This window comes from Chiloscyllium punctatum, chromosome 45 (genome assembly GCF_047496795.1).
Source record: "Chiloscyllium punctatum isolate Juve2018m chromosome 45, sChiPun1.3, whole genome shotgun sequence".
Lineage (NCBI taxonomy): Eukaryota > Metazoa > Chordata > Chondrichthyes > Orectolobiformes > Hemiscylliidae > Chiloscyllium > Chiloscyllium punctatum.
In genome coordinates, this window is record NC_092783.1 from 38,455,338 (window position 1) to 38,466,758 (window position 11,421).

Sequence of the window (11,421 nt, forward strand, 5' to 3'; positions counted from 1 at the left end):
TTAACAAGAAATTCTAATACTTTTTTCATGGCTGATGTCAGGCTAACTGACTCACTGTTTCCTGTTATTTCTCTCCCTTTTTTATCGTTAAAAAGCAATGCTAAATTTGGTAACCTCCAATCTGGCATGACTATTCTAGAAGCTGAATAATTTTACAAGCGAACATCTTCACTATTCTGTAGCTCTCTTTTTATAGCCCTAGGATGTAAGCTGTGGAAAAGCAAGGCAAAAATTAGGAATATCATGGAATACACTCAACTTGCTTGGCTGTCTGCATGTCCAGTCAAGAAGCTTGACAACATTCAGAACAGAACAGCCTTCTTCATTGGCATTCCACCCTAGCTTTAATATTCATTCTCTCCGCCACTGAAGTACAGTAGCAGCATTATTGTAGGCTGGCATACACTGCAAGAGCTTAAGGAGGCAGTGCACCATCACCTTCTCAAGGGCAAATAGGAATGGGCTATGAATGCTGACCTAGACAGTGACACCCACATCCTGTGAACATATACAAATGACAGATGTAGGGGCTGCATAATGGCTCAGTGGTTAGCACTGCTGCCTCATAGCACCAGGGACCTGGGTTTGATTCCAGCCTTGGGCAACTGTCTTCTGTGGAGTGTGCATATTCTCCGTGCTGCGTGGGTTTCCTCTGGGTGCTCTGCTTTCCTCCCACAATCCAAAGATGCGCAGACTACATGAATTGGCATGCCACATTGCCCATAGTGTTCAGGGATGTGTAGGTTAGGGGTAAATGTAGTGTAATAGGGGAGGGGGGTTACTCTTCAGCGGGTCGGTGTGGACTTGTTGGGCTGGTTGGCCTGTTTCCACATTGTAGGAATTCTATGATCTTCTATGATTATCATCTAAGATAAATCACAGTAACTCTCTACAGCTCCTTCAACAGTACCTTCCAAAACCTCAAAACGGTACCATCTAGAAGGTGGAAGATATGTGGGAACATGGTGACTAGCATGTTCTCCTCCGAGCCACACACCATCCTGATTTGGAAAACATCACTGTTCCTTTGCTGTTACTGGGTCAAAATCTGGAGACTGCCTTTATAACAGCACTGTGGGTGTACCAACTCTGCATACACTGAAGGGACTTAAGAAAGCAGTGCATCACCAGCTTCTTAAGGGCAATTAGGAACAGACTATGAATACTGATCTAGACACTGACACCCACATCCTGTGAACATATGCAGAAGACAGTTGAAAGACATTTGTCATCACTGCTAGGCGAAGGTATATCTACAAAATGGACTGTATTATTTCTGGACACCATTAGCTTTTAAAGTGACAGCATCTCAATCTCATTTGTCAGAATGTCAGTAGTTTACAGGAAAATCAATTGTTTGACTGGACATGGAAGTTGTTAGCAAAATCTACTCAAATAATTTGCAAAATAGGACTGAAGATTTGATTTGTACATCTCTCACACTGCTTTCCTCCCATTACTGACCATTCCTTCAGCTTTTGAGACTGTACGTTCTGGATTGGCTTAAATTTAGCGGCTTTTCTTCCACCTTCCTCAAAACCGAAGGTGTGAGTCATTCCTTTCAACATCAACTTATTTGGTTTGGCATTGTTTGTTTTCTGATTATATTTTATGTAAGGCAGTTCGAGACGTTTATCCATTGTTAAAATCATCAATTTAAGATAATGTCTTTTCATTTATAGTTATCCTTTTTGAGATTAAATGAATATTCTCATGTTAACACATTAAATTAACTTTATTTTATGATTTTTTTTGTCTGTACTTGTTACAGTGACAAGATTTGCGAAGAAAATTGGAAATTAGAGTCCTATTCAAACAGTTACACAAATCACTGTATTTGGTGTTGGTTCAAACCATTGATTTCTGGGAGGCTGGTATGGAGTGAGTTGGATGGGAGAGGAGCTGTGGAGGATGGGGCATTTATCAATTTTTAAGAATCTTGTTAAACTTTGATAGTTTACTTGTGTGGCGCAGAATTGTAGAGTCCCAATTAAAATCTCCATTCTGATATGTTACATACAAAAGTGTAAAGCAAAAGTCAGAATACGCAGCAATCTATCTTAAATTGGTAAAGCAACCTCACTTTATGAATGGGATTTGGAAAATCTGAAATTTACCTTTATTTGAATAGACAGTCTACATCTCCAAATACACAAAAGGGTTTATGATGGAATCAGCCTCTCAACATGGATTACACCTATTGTCAGATCATTTTAGCAATGATAAAGAGGGTGTTATCCTTTGAGAATGTATTAATTAATCAACGTGGATGCAAAAAGCTATTACCAGTCAATTACAACCCAGTGTTAGCAATAAAGAGTGCCAATTAGGAGTCACATAAAGTAATTGCATTTGTTCCAACCGGATGAGTTTTTTATTTAAATTGTAATTAACTTGGGGTCGGATTTTGCAGTTTGCGATCAGCAGTCAAGCAGACCACAGACTGAATAGAAAATAAAGGTTGGTTTACCCAAGAGTAATGTTGTGCTGTGTAAAGTGCACAGTGCAAGTGTTAGGCTCATTACTAGGTAAGTTGCCATTCCCAGTCCACATTCAGTAAAATACACCAACACCCCTGTTGTGAATGTTTTCAATGTATCCTGTGCCTTTCCACATACAAAACTCGTGAAAAGCTACGTGAAGCAAATTTCTCTTCTGTGGGAACCTAACAATCAAGTAGACTTACTCAAGACAAGATTTGGAGCTGCACATGTTGGACTGGGGTGTACAAAGTTAAAAATCACACAACACCAGGTTATAGTCCAACAGGTTTAACTGGAAGCACACTAGCTTTTGGAGCGTCGCTCCTTCATCAGGTGGTTGTTCACAAAGGCACTCAGAAAGGTAGTGTGCTTCCAATTAAACCTGTTGGACTATAACCTGGTGTTGTGTGATTTTTAACTTTGTACTCAAGACAAGTGCTGCTGAATGTGTCTAAGGGGTGAACTTGGCAGTCCAATGTCATTGAATCAAATTTTAACTATTGAAATAAATGAGCTTTTTCCAAAGCGCCTTTTTCTGTGTGAGCAATAGGGCCTCAGAAGGTTCAGGTGTTTAGGTCTTTGCACACATTTACAGCCCCCTTGGGTGTGTCCTCAATTCAGAGGACCAGCTGGGTGCACATTACTCATGGTATGCAGTGGGGAAAGTCACCTGGGGGTATGATGAGATGCTGATCTGTATCAATACCTACAGCTCGGCAGTATTACAGTCCACTGAAGTCTTTCTCTGCATGTGTGATAATTATGATTTAGTTAAAAATCACACAATACCAGGTTATAGTCCAGCAGGTTTATTTGGAAGCACTAGCTTTCAGAGTGCTGCTCCTTCATCAGGTGGTTGATATAAATTCCGTAATTTTGTTTCAATGAAGTATTTAGGGAAGGAACATTTCTGAATCAGGCATTCAACAGGCATCAAACATTCCTAAACCATAATTAATTTGGAGGTGCCGGTGTTGGACCACGGTGTACAAAGTTAAAAATCACACAACACCAGGTTATAGTCCAACAGGTTAAATTGGAAGCACTGGCTTTCCAGAGCGCTGCTTCTTCATCAGGTGGTTCTGGAGTATACTCTGAAAGCTAGTGCTTCCAAATAAACCTGTTGGACTATAACCTGGTGTTGTGTGATTTTTAACACAGTAGAGGTAGGCCACCTGACCTCTCAAACATGCTCGCCGTACAATAAGATCATAATTGATGTGATTGTGACTTTAACCCCATTTTCCTGTATGATCCTAAAATCTTTCATTTCCACATAGGTCAAAGTTGGCCAAAATTCAGCCTTGAATATATTGAATAATTCAGCCTCTTTTGCTTTCTAAGGTAGAGAACTCGTGTCTAATGAGTCTCTCAGAGAAGAAAAAGATCCCTCTTTTTTAAACTATCCTATAGTTCCAACATACCTCAGCTAGGGGATACATTGTTTCATCATCTGCCCCACCAAGCTCACTTAGTTTAAAAAAAAACACCTCATAATCTCTAAACCCCGCTGAGTGTAGACCCAAGCTACTCATGAAGCAAACACTTCATCCCAAGGAATCAACAGAGTGTGCTGTGAATTGCCTCCAATGTGTGCATAACCCTTCTGAGGTATAGAGATCTAAACTGTTGGAAGTGAGCTTTCAACAATATCTTGTACAAATATAGCAAGCTTTTATCACTGTTTTTACTCCATATCATTTGCAATAAAAACTGACATCTATTTGCCTTCCTAATTATTTATCTTCATGTTAACGTTTTGTGATTTGTGTCTGGGAACAGTCAGATCTGTCATCACTGCAACATTCTAGTTTCTCGTCAGTTAATTATTGTATTTTTCATCCCCCCCCAGCAAAGTGATAAATCTCAGATTTTCCCACATTATACTTCGTTTGCCAAGTGTTGTCACTTAGCTAACTTGTATCCCTTTTACAGATTCTGTGCCCTTCTCTTAACATGTGTTCCTTTCTTTGTATCATCACTTAGAATACAAGCATAAAAATGAAACCAACTAACAATTATAATCTTGTTCTGGGAGCAGTCAATAACTCAAGAAACCCAAATACTGAACAAAGATAATATTTTTAACTTAAGCATCTGAGATTGATGAAAACTATTTGCATCCAAAATACAATTCTTGCAGTTATGAAAGAAAGGAGTGTTTGGCACATTTTAAATCTACTGAGTCAACTGGTTACCATGGAAACACTTTAAAATTAATTTTGCAATATTTAAAATATTTCTTACATTCTTCATGCTGAACTCAAGGATATTAAGAGCCCAGTATATGGCATGAAATATACATATCACAGTCCTTTCACCATTAATTAAAATCTTGAGGTGTTTATTCAGCTTCTACTTAATTGCGTTAACATGAGGTAACATGAGCTGACATAATATATGCAGTGGTCTTTTGCTTACATTCATTCTGCACCTACCTATCTACACTCATTCCACTTCCCACACTTGGCTTGCACCTTTGAATTTTATGACATTTCAAGGATCATTCACCATTTTTTAAGGATTGTGAAGTTTCCAATCTCCACCACCCTCACAGGCAGTGCATTCCAGATTCCCATCATCCTATGGGTGAAAATGTTTTTCTTCAAATCCCCTTTAAACCTCAGCCTTTCACCTTAAATTATGCCCCTCGTTATTGATCCTTCAACTAAGAGGAACAGCTGCCTCCTATTCACCCTATCCATACCCTTTCTAATCTTATGCACCTCAATGAGGTCTGCTCTCAGCCTTCTCTGCTCTAAAGAAAACAATCCAAGCATATCCAGCAGCTCTTCATAGTGAAATGTTCCATCCCAGGCAACACCCTGGTGAATCTCCTTTGCACCCCCTCCAGTGCAATCACATCCTTCTTATAGTATGGCGGTCAGAACTGCACCCAGTACTCCAGTTGTCGTCAAACCAAAGTTTTGTAAAGCTCTGACATAACCTCCCTGCTCACATAATCTAGGTCATGACTGATAAGGGCAAATGCACCTTTTGCCTTCTTAACCACCCTATTAACCTGCCCTGCTGCCTTCTGGGATCTGCAGACAGCCATCCCAAAACCTCACAGTTCGTTGGAGCACCCTAGTGTCGTACAATTCAATGACTACAACCTGTCTTGTTACATCTTCCAAAGTGCACCACCTCTCACTGTTTAGGATTAAATCCATCTGCCACTGATTTGCCTACCTGTCTACATCCTTCTGTCGTATAAGTTTTTTTGTGTGTCATATGAACAACACGGGAATCAACACTGATCTTTTTGATATGCCACTGGGTCTCAGCCTCCGGCCATACAAAAAAAAATCTATCTCCCACCATCTCTGTCTCTTACCGCTAAACCAATTTTGAACCTATCTCGCCAAGTTCTCCTCAATCCCACATGCTTTTAACTCCTTTATCAGGATCTCATATAAGACTTTGTCAAAAGCCTTGCTGAAATCTATGTAAACTACATACTTGGTCACCTCTCTCTGACAATGCCATGCTGAACCATCCTGATCAGATTTTGCTTCTGCAGGTGGAAATTAGTTTTCCCCAACAGTTTCCTGACCACAGGCTCACTAGTCTGAAATACCCTGGTTTATCCCCAATACCCTTCTTGAAGAGTGGAACCACATTATCTGTCCTCCAGTCTTCTTGTACCTCCCTTGAAGCCAGTCAGGAATTAAAAATTTGGGTCAGATCCTCTATAATTTCTTGCCTCACCTCATACAACAGTCTGGGATAAATTTGGGGATCTGTTCTCTTTTAAGTCAGCCAAAACCTCCAATACCTCCTCATTGTCGATGTCAATTGGCTCAAGAACCTTGACAGAAGTATTCAGTCAATACCTCACCAATATCCATCAGCTCCACGCACAGACTACCTCCTTGATCGCTAATGGGCCTTATTCTTTCTCCAGTAATCTTAAAAGGCTTGGAGAATATCTTAGAATTCTTCATGCCTCATCTTTGCTCTTCTAATTGCTTTCTTAAGATCCCTCTACACTTTCCATACTCCCTGACTCACGCTACATTCATGGTTAAAGTTTGGTCTTGGGGTGTAACCATGAGGATCTGATTATTTTCATTTCTATCTCACATGCTTCTCCCTGGCACTATTTATTTCCCAGACAAGTAAAAATACTGACCAAAACAGAAATTGCTGGAAAATCTCAGCAGCATCTGTGGAGCGAAAACAGAGTTAGTGTTTTGGGTCCAGTAATCTTTCTTGAGAACAGTGAAAAGGGTGACTTTACTATGTCAACCTTAATAATGGACACTAAAATCTTACCAACAACAAAGGCCAAGCTAATCTGCCCATAATTTTCCATCTTTGATCCCTTGCTTCTTAACTGGGGTGCTACAATAACCATTTTCTAGTCCTTGGTACCCTCCCTGACCTTAGCAATCTTTGAAAAGTCACCACTAATGCCTCCACAATCTCTTCATCTAAATCCATCAGGATTCTTGGGTGTACTTCATCTAGTTTGGGTGATTAATCCACCTTCAGACCTTTCACCTTACACAGCACCTTCCCCTTAATGATGGCCACTGCACTGACCTCTGCCCTGATTTTCTTGAAATTCTGGTATGTGGCAGATGTCTTCCACTATGAAAGCTGAAGTAAAATACGACTCTGTTCTTCTGCCATTTGTTCTCCATTACTACCTCTCCAGCCTTATTTTCCAGTGGTCCAATGTCCACTCTTGCCTCTCTCTTATCTTTTATATATTTAAAAAGAATATTCCAATTTTCTCTAACATTATCGGCTAGCTTATTCTCAGATTTGATCTTCTCTCCTTCCTTATTGCTTTTTTTTAAAGTTATGCACTGCTGGTTTTTAAAGACTTCCCACTCACCTTCATCACACTGTATATTTGTTATTTTGTTTTTATGTTGTCCCTGATTACCCTTGTAAACCATGACACCTTGTCCTCCTCTTTGTACGTCCCTTCTTCTTTGGGATGAATTGGTGATCTGAAATGAGGCAGACTGATTGGGGAGCTTAAGGTGAGGGAACGCCTAGGGGATAGTGACCATAATATGATAGAATTCACTTGCAGTTTGAAAGGGAGAAGCTGGAATCAGGTATAATGATATTACAGTTGAGTAAAGGTAACTAGATGTGCCTCCCGAATTGCCCTCAGAGACTCCTGCCATTGCTGCTTTACTGCATTCCCGGCTAGCTGTCTTTTCCAAATCAATTCCAACCAGTTCCTCTTGATCGTTTTAGTTAAATCCATATTTAGGGTGGAGCAGATGGACAGAGAGGACAGTTCAAGAGGGTGGTGCTGAGTTGGAGGGTTGGATCTGGATGAGGTGGGGGGAGGGAAGATGAGGAAACTGGTGAAGTTTTGGTTGATGCCGTGTGGTTGGAGGGTCCCAAGCTGGAAGATGAGGTGTTCTTTCTCCAGTCGTCGAGTGGCTTGAATTTGTTGGTGGTGGCCCAGGACTCACGTGCTCTTGGCAGAGTGGGAGGGGGAGTTGAGGTGATCGGCCACAGGGCAGTGGGGTTTTTTTTGGTGCCTGTGTCCCAAAGGTGTTGTCTGAAACGTTCCACGGGTTGGCATCCTGTCTCCCCGATGTGTGGATGACTCAGGCATCCTGTCAATAACCGTTTGAACACGCAACAATTGAAGTTCGAGTTCCAGACAATTTGGAGCTGAAGGGATGTGCAGATGAAGATTTTGCCAAGAAGTCGTCAATTGGCCTATGGACTAGTGACCAGTTATCAACGACACAGACCTTTATTGCCTGTCAACAACCGTGAAATCAGCTTTTAAGTAACTCAATAGTTCGACTGACAAGTTAGACTGAGAAAGCATGAGAAAGGTACTAAGTTCTTCCATGGCGCAGAAGTGGTCTCTGTTCTCTACAGTCAAAACTCACTCTTAGCCTGAAGAAAACCAGTTTATTTTTCCTGTAATAGTTGTTGCAAGCTGTGACTTATAAACAGTCTCTGATTTATCAGTTGAAAATGAACCTTGTGTATCTCACCAACCAGTGGAAACATTTGGAGAAAGATGACTGAAGCTGGCCAGAAGGAGAATCATTAGGATCACCTCAACAACAGAACTTGGGAACAAAGACACATGAACTACCTTTCCAGTTTTCCCCTCTGATTATAACTTATTTTACCTTGTTTGTATGAGAAAGAGAGAAAGGGTGAGTTTATAAGGGGATTAGAGTTTTAACAAGAGGTGCTACAGGCTGACAATTTACACCTGTAGTTAGAGTCCAATTACATGGAATAAATAGTAATTCCTATTAAGTACAGAAACCTTGTGTATGCTTCCTATCTACCTGGGCCTGAAAATCAGATACATTGGGAAACCTTGTGTACTTTTTAATATGTTTAATTTTTGTGATGATTCTGGGACTAGTGAGGCTGGATTTCCATTGCACCACCCCAGGGCAACACAATAGTTCATTTTTAAAAAGTACTCACACACTTGTGATATACAAACTTGTTAATATGAATATTATGAATGGTGGACTTTATAAGATAATTATGTTTTTAAATGCTTTCTTTTACTTAAGACAAAATGAAAGGTTCCGAAAAGAGAAATGGTGAGGTTAGACTACAACCATCACTGGTTGGAGACAGGCCTTCATAGCTTGGTTTGCCATGGGGGCAAAACAAATAGAAACCAAGAGACAGTTTTCACATCTTTCTTACAATGAAAGTACATCTTCTTTAGAAAGACACAGGCACAGAACAAGATAGATACTTTGTAGAAGTAGCATGTTTGTTAAAAAAAAATGGTTTGCTTGAAAGTAAGAGAACAAACTGGACTTGGAGGCTTAAGGAACAAGGAGCTTCCCAGGTGGGCCTTGTTGCTAAAGTCATATTTGGGCACTCAGACTACGGCTGAATGATTTCTGAAGAACACTGGAAGTTAAAACCAAGTACAACAGAGCGAAATAAATTTGTTGGCAGACTGTGGTAACATTGTTAGCGTAATGTGACATATCTGCAGTGTGGCGAAGCCAAATTGGCTCAAAGATATATCCTGACTCCATTAGCTAGTCAATGCAAAAGCACTTTTGCTTCAGTTTGCTGTATTGGTATTTTTAAGTAATGTTCCATATACCTGATTTTAGTTTGCTACAGTAAGGGTCTTAAAATGTGACATCTCATCCTTGGGTCATTTTCATAGGTTGCTTTGAAATTAATCTCTTTAAAAATCATCGGTCTCCACTGGGGATCATAACAATATTTATTTATATGCATATCTAGATAGCAGCATTCATGTAACTATCAACTATTTTGGCAAGGTGGGAATTTACATTTGGAACACAGGGCAGATCAGGGCTGCCTAAAATCTGTTTGAAGCTTGTTTGCACTAGTGATGACTTAGAGCTAATTTGAAGATAACAGGCTTGTGGGATGAAATTAAATTCAATAATTAATTCTCCTAGAGCGAGAAAGCAAGAAACAGCAACTTCTATTCAGTTATCTTGCATTCCTAGTGGAAACCTCGGAAGAACATTACAGAAATTCAGGTGCATGATGAGCTATACAGATGAATAATAATCAAAGACAACTGATTGATGTAGAGCAGGAATTTAATTTTTTAAAGCCTCATATTAGCACTGTCTACAGAAGCATTAAAAAAAACATGGTTTGAAAATAATTTGGCATATTTCAGAGACAGTATCATCCAAAGGGCTAATATATTAATCTCTTCACTGTTGTACAAATGTGTTTGAGAGATCACATGGTTCCAGTCTTTAATAAACTACTTTAATGGAATATCTTGCATCATGTAATCAGCTAAACAAGTCTATAACAGCTACTACACAATGCAGAAACTTTGTATCTTTTGGATTTATTGCACATAGGAGTGACAACAAATCATGTCTTTTTGATAGTGCATTTCATGTTAAAACATCACACAGTGAAAAGGTGGAGTGTCACAGTTATTGTTCACTTGAATTCTAAAGGTCTAAAGATACTGTTGAAATCCATGCAACAACATCTCTCTGGCTTCAGATGGCATAGCTGTAAGCATTCCAGAGTCATAGACATTGTCCTAATATTTACAACGTGAGATGGCACACAATTGTGGCCAAAATACTACTGCATCTGTACAGTTCAGAACAGTTAGTAAAGGCGCACAAGTTCACTGCACGTTGCGTCCGATCACATTTTCATCATATAAATAGCAATTCTCCAATATGTAATAGCTGAAATAGCTTAGCTTCTTCTGCTTCCTGATAAGGATTCCAGCTTCATCCAACAATATGTGGTTAAGCATCATGTAAAGGAGAGCAATTTGATCAAATAAGCCTCATTATTCACATGGGAGTGAAATCATTTGCACCATTATGCCAGCATCATGTGTTGCTGGAAAAGCGCAGCAGGTCAGGCAGCATCCAAGGAGCAGGAGAGTCGACATTTCGGGCATAAGCCCTTCCTTCAGGAATGAGGAAGGTGTGCCAAGCAGGCTAAGATAAAAGGTAGGGAGGAGGGACTTGGGGGAGGGGCGTTGGGAATACAATAGGTGGAAGGAGGTTAAGGTGAGGGTGATAGGCCGGAGAGGGGGTGGGGGCAGAGAGGTCGGGAAGAAGATTGCAGGTCAAAAAGGCGATGCTGAGTCCGAGGGTTGGGACTGAGATAAGGTGGGGGGAGGGGAAATTAGGAAGCTGGAGAAATCTACATTCTTCCGTGTGGTTGGAGGGTTCCTAGGTGGAAGATGAGGCGCTCTTCCTCCAGGCGTCGTGTTGCCATGGTCTGGCGATGGAGGAGGCCAAGGACCTGCATGTCCTTGGCGGAGTGGGAGGGAGAGTTAAAGTGTTCAGCCACGGGGCGGTTGGGTTGGTTGGTGCGTGTGTCCCAGAGGTGTTCTCTGAAACAGTCAGCAAGTAGGCAGCCTGTATCCCCAATGTAGAGGAGGCCCTCAGACTCAGCACTGCCTTCTTGACCTGCAATCTTCTTCCCGACCTCT